The sequence below is a fragment of the Sipha flava genome, unplaced genomic scaffold (assembly GCF_003268045.1).
Source record: "Sipha flava isolate LNK unplaced genomic scaffold, YSA_version1 112_pilon_pilon, whole genome shotgun sequence".
NCBI classification, from domain to species: Eukaryota; Metazoa; Arthropoda; class Insecta; order Hemiptera; family Aphididae; genus Sipha; species Sipha flava.
In genome coordinates this window covers 422099-435196 of record NW_020271731.1, presented here as the reverse complement: position 1 = coordinate 435196, position 13098 = coordinate 422099, and the positions used below count along the sequence as shown (strand labels likewise).

Here is a 13098-nt window from a genome sequence, read left to right as displayed (position 1 = left end):
TACCTGACTGAAGGTTTTCATTGAGAATAATCCGAATCATAAAAAAAATGTAGGTAATATATATACAATAATAAATAGTATTATAGAACCCAAAATATTTTATATTATTTTATACTATTTTATTTGGCACATGAGTATAATTAATACTTGGCAGTTCCTTAATTATTCCAAATGAACGAAACCATTGTTTGATCAGTGAATAATGTTTTTTTTTTATGCCTGCATTGATTTGTGATAAAGTTATCATTTTGTTATTGCTTAATGATATGCGTCTTGTTTGTTATATTGTGAGGTGACTCATGTGTCGTTGTCTTTTATAATATCTACCCTATCATTAGATTCAAATAGATTTGTAATTTATGTATCACATATACAGTAAAGTACCACGTTGTAAGATTATTATTATTGTTTCTATTGTCGAACCTTGTTATCTCCGTGACACTACATGTGATCATTTTCGGTCAGAGATAACGACCCTAAGGATTTTACCATAACTAATGCGATACGCTTTTCCCTGGGTCTTATATGCAGTGTTTGAAATGACATTTATACACATAGTGCCCACAATATAAGCCTTGTACCCAACTATACGTCAGATCATTAATTTAACATTAGACTGCAGGAATTTTCTCGGTTAGCTTATGTGTGCCAGCAAATAATAGTTTTGTAAGGTTCTATGTAGTTTTTACAATTTTAACCATTATAATCACTAAAAAATAATTAGTAATATTAATTCGATATTCAATTCTTATATGTTAAATAATCAAAAAAAAAAAAAAAAATTCTGCTAGTGAATGTGTAATGAAAAACATGTAAATGCTGAAGTTCGAACAGAAAATAAAAATAGAAATGATAATGATGAATATAGTATAATTGAATTATTTATATAATAATTTAGTGCATTAAAATCATCACTTTGTCAATTAGTAATCTGCAATTGGTACTATATGTGTGAAAACCATGAAACGGTCTTGCACAAGCACACACGTTCGTTCGTTCAACAGTATTTTGTCGTTATACACTCGCATTTGGTTCAAAGCAGTGACAACGGCGTACCGACTTGATCGTATTAATGGACCGAGAATAACTGTCATGATTTCGGGAATGGATATACATCTGTGCTCGGGTACGTTTAGTAAGATTTTAAATGATTTCTTTTCTTCTCGGAGTTCATCCACCCCCAGCGCCACTTATTCATCCTTGTTGTCTCACTGATTTACATTTGCTGCTGTGATCCTAAGATCGCCACAGCAGGCTTCGCTGATATACTTATGTAATTCAAAACGTTTAATTCCTTCAGACATTTTCCACCTAAATCTTGGTAGAATCTGTTAAAAATTATTCCGCTTTACATACTATTTTCTCTATTATACTATCATCATGTTCAATTTAATTTTTTAATTTTCATTTTAAACAAAAAAAATGCCCACTAATTTAATACGGAAATAGATTAAGATGAAGTGCAAAACGCCAAAAATTTTCTATTAATGCCTATATTTATTGATTTATTAATTATTTTTTTATACAGTACTGAAATCAATTAACGTTATACAATATAATATACGGTAAAAAAATAACTTATGTGTGTTTTCAAATGTATTTTTCTAACTAAATAATAGCTGTTTTATTTAATTTATTATTATTTGAAAATAAACCATTATAAAATTAAAAATATTTACTGACAATAATCATAAAAGATATTCAGTTTTGACAATTTTTTATCATTTGGGGTAATAAAAAGTAATGTAAGTCAGTATATATGTCAATGGGTAATGCAAGTATAAATGATACATTATTTATATTATTTATATATTGTTTTATATTATTTTACATTATTTATTTATATTTTATTTTGTATTACATTATTTATTAATATGAAGTAATGAAGATAGACATTTTTTTTCCACATTAAAACTATTTTTTTAGTTTTTTTTTTTTTTTATTCAGAATTGTTTTTCATATAAATACAGTAAATTTAATCATTAAAATTGATAAATGTTTTCTTTGTCTAGCATTCATTTTATAGTAATTTACAAATTATTTTTTGAATTATCACGTAGTTATGTTTTAAATATTTAATACAAAAACATTTAAGGTGATTAAATCTATCTTTATCTTGAACTCATTAATATTATAGTATGTGCAAAATTCTCATTTGAATAATTAAATGATAATATTTATTAATTTAAAATAATGAGTTCACGATGAGCTTATAGTCATATTTGTTTAATTCACTTGCTTCTTCAATTTACTTAGTAAAATTTATACTTGCAGTTATCTTGGATGGGTTGAGTTAAACAAAAACTTTTTTTTTATTTACAGTTTACAACAAATAATAAAGTTTAAAAGTTTACTGGTCAAATTAAAATTGTTATTAACATTTTAGAACGACGACAGACGAATTAAAAATCTCTTACTGATAAAATGTAGTTACGACTCAAAGGTAATAATTTAATATGCATTATAAAAGTAATATTTTTTTCTACTGTATTATAATTAATTTTTCTTAAAACAAAGTGTTCAAGCCAATAATATTATAATATTAGGATATTCAGTGAATGAAATATAATAATTCATTACAAAATCATCGATATATATAGTTAATAGTAGCATATACGTGTATCATTATTTTATTGAATTTTATACAGTAACTATACCAAAATATGAATGGGTTGAAGGTTTAGACTAGTATAATCTATTGATGTCACGTGAACTTTTTTTGTATATGTTCATGAAAAGTATCTTATTATTTATTTTATATTATAATACAATTAGAATAGGAGATTTAAAATAAAAAAATACATATATAGTAATTTTTTAAAACATAGATTACCATAAATATAATGTGATTTTAGTTTTGATGAGATTTATACAGCTATATTTTTTTGATTTTTGAACAAACGAAATACTCCATAATACTGACACACATTCGTTATCAACAGAAATTTACACTAATATACTTGTTATTTGTTGACTTTGAACACAATTTTTCGACGATAGTTCATGAAAAGTGTGACAAATCGATTGCAATGAAAAAAAGTCAGGCATCATAAAAACGATTTGTATTATAAATACATTTTATTAGATTTATTTAATCGCAAATTTGTGAACAGCGCGGATGGATAAACTTATAAAACATTTAATACATTATAATATTAAACATAATAAATTTACTAGAATTTCTCCGTATTTTTTCATTTAGTCTTAGATTTCCATTAATTAAGTTATCTTTTTTAATTTGTACGCTAATATGATTCCACTGCGCTGTGCCACTTATTGGTGGATATTATTTGATATAATATTAGTATAACACACTAAGCAGCTAAAGTATCTCACAAGATATTATAAAATTGAATTTGTGATCACGTATTATTATTTTAACCCCCGTAAGGGTTAAAAACATCTTTTTCGTCGTTATTGTTTTAATGTTTCGTGATTTTGAATATTAGACCTTAGAACTACCTAGAAATATTATAAACATTTACAACACAATTATATTTAACTAAAAAAAAGTTTACAATTGTATACTGTATAAACCTACAGAAGATATAGTAGGTTATAAGGCTGACGCATTTACAATGGACAATAAAGTTCGCAATAAAAACTTCTGTCGATCCCAGTGTCCGTTGATGGTCATTAAAAACATATATATAAACACCATGCATGTTCAACATAATGACACGAGTATGTGAAGGTCGAGGTTTTAAATCCCGCCCTACAACACTTTCGAACTTGTTTAAACATAGTGTTTACTAATTTTTTTATATAATGAGCATAATGTTGTAATGATGTGCATCATTCGAAATTATCACATTTTAGATATTAATAACTAACAATTTTCGACACACACACAAAAAACATAAATCTTAAATTTAATAATTAGGTCTAAAACTAAATATAAAACATTGTCGTCAACCTTCAGAGTCAGTGCCAGATTTATCAATGGTGCAGGGGGTGTATTACACTAGGGCCTTAAGCTCTAAGGGATAATAAAAACCAAAATCTAAAATTAAAATATATAAAACATATTCGATTTCATTACTCAAGTGCAACGCAATTTCAATATTTTAATACAAATTCTGTACGAATGTCAAAAATTATCCAGTATCAGTTTATTCTGTAATAATCATAAGTGTTCCGCTTATCAACATCCCGAGACTAATGATGAGTGTGTACTATTTTATTTAGTTTCCAAGACTACTCAGTACTACTATTCTGCTATAGAAATTTTGTAATCCTGAATATCCTATTTTAATCACGGAGGAAGAAGTAATAAGGTTAGCAAAACCACTTACTAACCATTATTTTTTTTCTATTTTTGGTTATTACTATATTTTATATACAAGTTACCTATGTTATGTTTTTCATACATTTTCTTCGTTAATTGCCATATCATTCAAATCTACCGCGTAATGTTTGATTCATATTGTGATTCTTACTTAATTACAGTAGCAATTTTTATATTATTTTTCGTTTCTAAAAACGATTATGTTATATGATGCATTTAAAAAATCAGTTGATAAATATGACTTGCATGACATATTTTCTACGTAACACGGATAAATTGTATACTGGGGTTGTTTTCTCAATGTATGATATTATGAGTCTGTATAAGAACATTTCTAATATACGAAATTATTCGTACGGTGAATAAAATAGACCCCTGGGCGATAAATCCTGGAACGATTTAAAATAGTAATAAAAATATGAGAACTTATTATGTCATTTGTTAGATAAAACTTCTTTTAACGAAACAAAAACTCACTTTACGAATTTAATTGAGACACACTTTTGTTTTAAATTATTACTGAAAAAGAATTCTGAGTTTCCCTGGATTTTGACATTGACCATATAGACATACAAATGGATATTGTTCTTTTGACTAAATAACCGATGGTAATATTTGTTTTCCCATAAATTTTTACATATTCTGTTGTAAGGTTTGCTAAATTGCATTAATAAAGTTCGTTTTTAGGTCCGCATCTACACATCTCCCAGATATGCCATCAACAGTAATTTTTTTTTAAAAAGTTTTAACTATTACCCATTTATTTTTTCAAAAATAGTAATTAATTAATTAAAAAAAAATTCTTTATATATTTTATGTATGTATAATTTATAATTTGGTGTTCAACGAGATACAACGCCATTATTTTTAAAGTCCATGTGGTCAGCAACCGACGTCATCACTTACAAAATGACTTCTAAATATCTTTTTATTTTTGTATACGTTGTACTAACTATACTTAGTACTTTATTTATGTACTACCAATTCTGATCAGCTTTACAACGTTTCATCTACCGTTTATAACATCTTCTATTCGCTAGGAGGTCTTTGCGTACATTTAAGGACATTAAATAAAATAAAAACATAATAATATGACATCAATCGTCTTGGTCATCGCTAGATTAAATCGTGATCGGTTTATGTGATGAAATTATATTCAATATTATTATATAGTATTATGCAATGTACAAGTAGTGTATTATTATAATGCTCTTCTGGTCGATTAAATTACATTATTTTTTTCAAGTACATGTGTGTCAATAAAGAGGGAAAATGGGAAAAAATATAAAGTAACCTTTTAAAACTATGGTTTTGCATCATTAATGTAAGAATAACTGATTGCTATAAATTTCAAGATTATCTTTCCTATTGTTAAATATTCATTAAATTTACTCATTCGATTTTGTATCTTAATATATTTACTAATAAAACTATATATTTACTAAATATAGCGGTTGATTATAATCAATTAATAATAAAAAAATAATTATTAATAAATAATCGTAATTAGTTATTTATACCTAATAAGTCTCATAGAATTTTCAAAAAATAAACATTACTCATATATGTTTAGAATCGTTTTTCTATAGTTTGCAGTAATTTACATAAATTAATAAACCATAAAGTTAATAGATATAATTTAAACACCTAATAAATGATTTCAAATGTATTTAAATATTGTGATTGACTAAACCAATGAAAACTAAAATTCGAAACAAGTGTTTATTCAATTTTCTTCTAGTATTTACCGTCTGCAAATTAAAAATTAACAAATAAAAAATAGGATCCATAGATTCACAGTTTTACATCAAAATAATTATCATACTTTACATGAATCACTATTAAATTCCATAACTTATAGATTTTAAGTGTGACGAAGAATGTATTGGTTCTACTATAATGTTTTTTTTTGCGAGTTTGTGTACACGATTTCAACTAGAAGAAGTGCTCCTATTTCCAAATAAAAAAATTTAAATTAAAAAAATGGGTTCTAGTTGGTAATTTCAGTGAGTTCAATTTTTTTTTTTTTTTTTATGTCTCAAAAGTATTTAAATTAAATTTGAGAAAAACGGAAAAAAATGTCAAAAATTTAATATTTCAAACCTTCACTATTAATATTCTCATATTTTTATGTCAAATACTTATATTATTTTTATGTACACGCTTTTGACCAGAAAAATTTATCTGGTCATCACAACTATACAAACTTTCTGATATTTTCTATTTAGTACTAAAAATGTGCAATTTTACGAAATTTTTTTAATAATGGTAAAAACAGATGAAAAATAAAAAACCAGCAAAGTTTAACACTTTAATTTACCCGATCTCTTTTACTCAGAATCACTTTTTCGAAAAAAAGCAGTGGTATATAAGTTTCAAAATTAAAAAACAAATATAGCAAAATTAATATCTCATCCCTGTATCTCAGACGACTTAAGAATTTTTCTTACTTTTTTTTCTTTTATTTTAATCTTTTAATAAAAAAAAAAATAAATTAAAGTATTTTTTGAACCATGAAATTATTAACTTAAGTATGTAAATAGTATGAAATTGAACTAACATAAAAACCAATTTTCATATTAAAATACTTTTTGTTTATCACCAATTTTTAAACGTCATTAATTAATTTGATGATTAATACAATTTATAGTTGATCCCATGAATTTTCGAATATTTTTATGAGCACGATCTTTTATTTTTTTTCTTTATTTGAAATATACAATCTATACTTAAGAGGCACAATAAATACATGTGATGAGGGTGGTTACATATATATATTGTACATTAATACTACTAGTTAGTACTAGTATTAATGTACATACATGTACGTACATTAATGTAAATACATGGTACTTAATGTCTCCAATATAATTTAATATTTTTTATGATAATTTATACCTATTTTAATTAATATTTTAAATATTTGGATATTTTGTTATTTAATTAATAAGTTTTCAACATTTAAAGTCACTAGCAAATATTTTTACATATTAGTCTTAAAAATTATATAATTTGAACATTTCAGGTATTTGGCTGTCAGTTATAAAACTTGTCTTAAATTAGCTTTGATAAACCTTTGTTTGTGAAGTGAAAAACTTGAACATTTTTTCTACCTTTTACTCTCCAATTACTAGTTTCATCGTGGGAGGGTTTGCTAGAAATTTTTTGAAGCTACTGAACTTAGAATTTAGGTCATTCTTGTACGATGTGTTTGTTACAGACTTTGGAGGTTGAAAGCTCTTCTATGGTTATATGATGTAGATGTGTTAAAGGAGAGTGTCAAATTGCAACTACTTCTTCGGGTCTGTTTATAGGAGGGCAAGATTTTGATTTATCTTAGTTTATTTGTAACCAATATCTCTTCCAAAAAATGTTGTCAGAATTTTTTTGTTTTATTATTAATTTTTTGGACGTCTTGAAAGGTTATTTTATTAATTATTTATTGCTTGAAATTGTTGAAATTATTGTTTCGTTGGCTGGCTCGTCTAGTAGTTAGCCACCAGTTATGTCAATGTGAGAATGTGGGATCGATGGAAATTCAATTTATTTGAGTGTGATAACATAGCTTGCATAATTTTATTTTTAGGGAAAGGATTTTTCAAAATAATGATTATGGATTGATAAAATAATAACAAAATAAAATAAAAACTAAAAATTATTAAATGGATAATACTTATAAATTAATATATAGATAAATAAACAAATAATTTATATAAAGAAATAAATAAAAAAATAAAAGCTTAGTCTGGAGTTTTATTATATTTGTATATATTATACTAAAGATGTAATAATAATCCAGGCTAAGCATTTATTTATTTATTTATTCCTGTATATAAACTATATATTTAATTATTTATACATTAACGAACTTGGATTACTATTATTTTCATTATTAGAATAATAAAATAATTGATTATTGAACAATTTCATTCATTTGATGTCCATACAATATATGAAGTACAAAAAAATTAAATATGAAAAATCGTTATCAGGTATACATAAAGTCAAATAAATCAAACTAAATTTCTTATGTGAATCGATGTGAGTCATAAATTTTGCGTTTGTCGCGCGTTTTTAATGCCCGGTCACCAGAATTGAAAAATATGATGTAGTATATTGATTTGCATGAGAATTCTGCGAGATAAACGATGGTGACATTTATTTGTTGTAAATTAACATATCTGATTAATTAACTCGGTTTTTACACTCTTAAATAAACATAATTAAATACAATTAATTTAAATAACTATTTAAATGATTAAACAAAAGGACTATACGTCTGACTCCAGCGTCCAAATTGGTCTTATTTATAATACAATTATAATTTGAAATTTAATTTTATAATTATTATTCTTAATAGAGTACCACAAAAAAAAAAAAAATATATATATATATATATATACAATCCACTTTTATATTATATTGTTATTTTTTTAATTTAACTAAAGCTATAATTTTCAGCCAACTAATAAATATTATATGCAAAAAGATTAGTTTTAAACGAAGTTAGGTTTGCCCAATTATTTGATAAATTAGATAAATTGGTACTTATCCAAAATTAAAACCATATCTGCGTTATATCTGTGTATTTAGCGTTAGTATATATCATTATTAAAAATTGTAATTAATAATTTTCAAAATTTATGTTATTCAATGTTAAGTATTGAATTAACAATATACATTTATTACTCTAATCAATAATAAGCCCGAAATAAAATCTTTATATTATTTAATCAAAATAATGATGTTACAGTGATAACCAAAAACCAAATATAAGTTACAATAGTTTAAACACAAACAATTTAAGTTTATGATATTAAATTTGATTATTTAAAACAAAAGGTAGTTGACCCATATTTTGTTTTTATTTTATCCTTTTTACTATTTGATCATGTAAAACCGAGTTAATTAATCATATATATTAATTAACAAAAAACAAATGTCATCATCGTTTATTTCGCAGAGTTCTTGTATAAATCAATATTTCACACATTTATTGATTCAGATGACTCGGGCGTTAAAAACACGGGACAAACCAAAAATCGATGACTCATATTGATTTACACGAGAAATTTGCTAGAAATCTCTTACAAGTATTAATTTTGAGATTTAAGATAATGTTCTAAAAATAATTAAATAAAATTCAGGTTTTGAAGATAGAAAAATAGTTTCAAAAGGATCTTCATTTGGCCGCTCCAGTTCAGCTCTAGTAAATTTGACCTCAACCATTTAAAAACTCCCTGTTGATAAATGTATGTATGTTGATAAATTTTTAATTCAAAACCTGTCGCAATTTACCAATATAATAACATTAATTTTTATTATTCGACTTATTTTTATTATTTGACTAATTATTATTATTCGATTTATTTTTATTATTTGACTAATTATTATATTTAACTTATATTATTATTATTTTACTTATTTTTAATTTTTATAATTTGACTTATAATTTTTATTCAGTTCGTTTTTATTGGACTGATTGAAAGCTTTTAGCAGAATTACTTTATTCAACATAATATGATAATATAACAAAAACTTAAAAAACTTAAACAATACTTCAGAGCAATATAAATTAATATAAATTAAAATTTAAAAATTTACAACTGTTTTAAATGAATTTTGGGTATTAACCCGTCGTACGGCGCACACATTTGGATGTCATATTTACGCGCACGGGGTAAATTTTTACCTCAAGATTATTATTCACTATAGTTTGTTATAATTTGAACTTCATTGATCTATTTTTCTTGTTTGCTATTCATATTTATTTTAAGAATCATCGAATAACTCGATCGGATTTAATTTTAGTCTATTTTTAAAAAAGATAATAGTATTTTCCTGTAGTTAATATGGCTTCGACGCCAATATATTACGAGTATATTCGCTTTTGATAACACCGTATTATGACTAAATATTATTGAACATTTCTAAGTAATAAGTTAAAAATAGGTGCTTGTGAGAGATATACAGAGATTCTACTGCATACAGAGTGATTAAAAAATATTATGATTCTAAAAAACAAAAACAGGGGGTAAATAATTTCCAGATAACACTGTATACGACTTTAATACGTTCTAGATAAAACAAAATGTACAAAAATAACATGAAACAACAAACAGTATATTTATAGGTGTATTATTTAAAGCTACTGAGGAGGACAAACACCTAAATACATTATTTTATTACCTATATACAATATAAATAAATCTGGGGTAATTATTTACCCCGTGCGCCGTACGACGGGTTAAATATATTTTATATTTGTAGTGTATGACGTAATTGTCATTATCGGTATTTTTGTTTTAACTAGTTTAAAATAGAAAAACAACTACAATTTCTCAGACTTATCGAATTATCAGTTCCTAATTTTAGTCGAATAGTTATTAATTGACTAATTTCATTTATTCATATTAGTTGGTGGTAAACGTTTGAGTCGAATAATTGGTCGACTAATTTCATTTATTTTTGTTAGTTGGTCTTAAACATTTTAGTCGAATAATTGTACATGATGAAAACCGACTAATAGTCGGAATTATCAAGTAATCGTTCCTGCCCATCACTACTTCTATACATAAAATATTTTTTTATATAAATATTTTAGAAAAAAACTGCTCTCAAAAATCATTAGTACATTTTATGATCTTCTCTCACTGAAATTAAATATTGAAAGATAAGTTAGTTTTTGTACTTTAAACTTGGAATGATTATAATAACTTTTTAGGTGTTAAAGTCGAGTTTTGAAAGTTGTTATGCGAATTGAACTATTTAATTTTGAACAATTTGTAAAAAGTTTTTCCTAAAATATAATAGGTATCATACATAGCAAATTAAACCAAAAAAAAAAAAAAATAATAATAATATTTTATTAACTTAAAATATTCAAACTTGATATTTTATATTAATTTCACATTATAGAAAGTATATTTGTTTTAAGTAAATGCTAAATAATTTAAATAATCTATAAATATGCAAGAAAAAAATGTATACAACTACTTTATATATTTTCATATATTATTATTCTGACGCCAATAACATTTTATTTCAATTCAAAGTAGGTACATCAGTAAAGTTTTTAACTAAATATCTTATAATACAAGCCGATTATTATAACCATTCACAAGTTGTAATGAATTATAAAGAATATGTTTTTTTATTTAACGAACGAAACAAACATACAATTAATAATATTAAAACTGTAAAATATAAATAAACCGTTTATATCGAATTAGAACTTCAGCTTATTTGCGATATTATACTAAAAGCTAGTTTTATAAAACTTTTTTTTTTATAGTAAAATTATAATTACCATTTCGACACTGTCATAAAAATATATTTAATTTTAAATTCTTGTATTTTTATTTTTAAAATTAAAACACAATCTGTACACACTTTATTGCAATGAACGTAAATCAAGAACTCGATGTAAACGATTAAATGGTTTGAGTTGTAAAGTTGAGAATTGGAGAAACTGACTATAGTCGACACTTTTCGTATTTAATTTATCAGGTCACGCAAAAAGTAAGTCGTGGCACTATTTCTATCTCAATCTTTTGGGATAATTGCCAGACATTGGATTTGATAGTTTTTTTGCAAATATATTGGGTGATATATATATTAACATTTCACGCATCCGTGTGTGTGTGTGTGTTAAAATGTCATATGCACCTATAGATACTTTAACCACTTACACATTACGCAATAATTTAGCATTCTTTAAATGTTCATTTAATATGTGGTTCTGTGTGCTTTAAAAATCACGCGAACAAGTAACATGATCAAATTGATTTAACGTATATTATATAGACTGTTTACATTATACATAACATTTAAAAAAAAAAAAAAATCGTGTCCATTGATATTTATGTTCATGTATATACAATCAGTCAAAAAAGTTTTTGTAAATATTTTAAAAAGTCCAAAATATTAGGGGTTAGTAATCGTACCACAAATTAATTTAGCATGCATATTTTATATTTCAATAATATAGACTATTTTTTAATTAACATATGATTTTAATAAATTAAAAATTAGGATTATTTGAATAAAAATACTCCAAAAAGTTTCCATAAACTCATAATATAATTTAGTAAATTTATTAATTAGGTTAGTTTTTATTCTTTAATTAATAACGTGTTAACCCACCTCTTGCTTTAATAACATAAATCAAACGATTCTTCGTACTATTTTATGATTTTATTGCATTTAAAATATTTAAAAAAGTAGCGTTTTGCACATCTGCTAGTATTACTTTTGCTTGATATTTAAAGAATTCTATTTCGTTAATGATTTCTGGACCTATATCTTCATCGTATTTTATTGCCAAGTCAGCTGCACCTTTTTTCAACAATTCAACAGACGTTTCAAATAGTGAATGGCCGGAAAGAAATTCAAAATCATTAGAAATAATTTTTCAAAACGCCATTTAATTTCAGCCATCATATTATCAAGAAATTTGTAATATTCTAATGTTAATAATTGATCGGCAGAAAAACCTTGTGTTCGGATTCATTAACATGTGATTCATTTTCGGTATTTTTTTCAGTCTCTACACTATACATTTTAGGTTCAGGAATAGAAATTTCTTTAACATTTCAATTTCAGGTATTAATTTCTCGGGATTTTCTCTAGATTCATTACACTCAATTTTGTCTACTACCTCATTAGTATTAGTATTAGTTTCATTAACATGACTAGCCGAATTTGTTGAAATATTTTATTGATTTGATTTTTTTAACCATTTTCCCCATTGATTTGCTAACATTTTATTCTCTAATTGTTTACATTTTAGTTTTTTTTTATTTTGTGCA

General features: G+C 24.6%; 1 protein-coding gene across 5 annotated transcripts in view; it reads left to right on the top strand.

Annotated features, from left to right (window-relative positions):
• Window positions 1–13098, top strand: part of LOC112689440 — a 132017-nt gene that overhangs the window by 20456 nt on the left and 98463 nt on the right. Inside the window, exon 1 of one of the 5 annotated variants that reach the window (XM_025563176.1) lies at window positions 1100–1126. The exons of the other annotated variants lie outside the window; for them this stretch is intronic. The gene's annotated coding sequence lies outside the window, so the exon portion shown is untranslated. Of the gene's footprint in view, window positions 1–1099; window positions 1127–13098 lie in introns of those variants that run through there. 5 annotated transcript variants of the gene reach the window in all.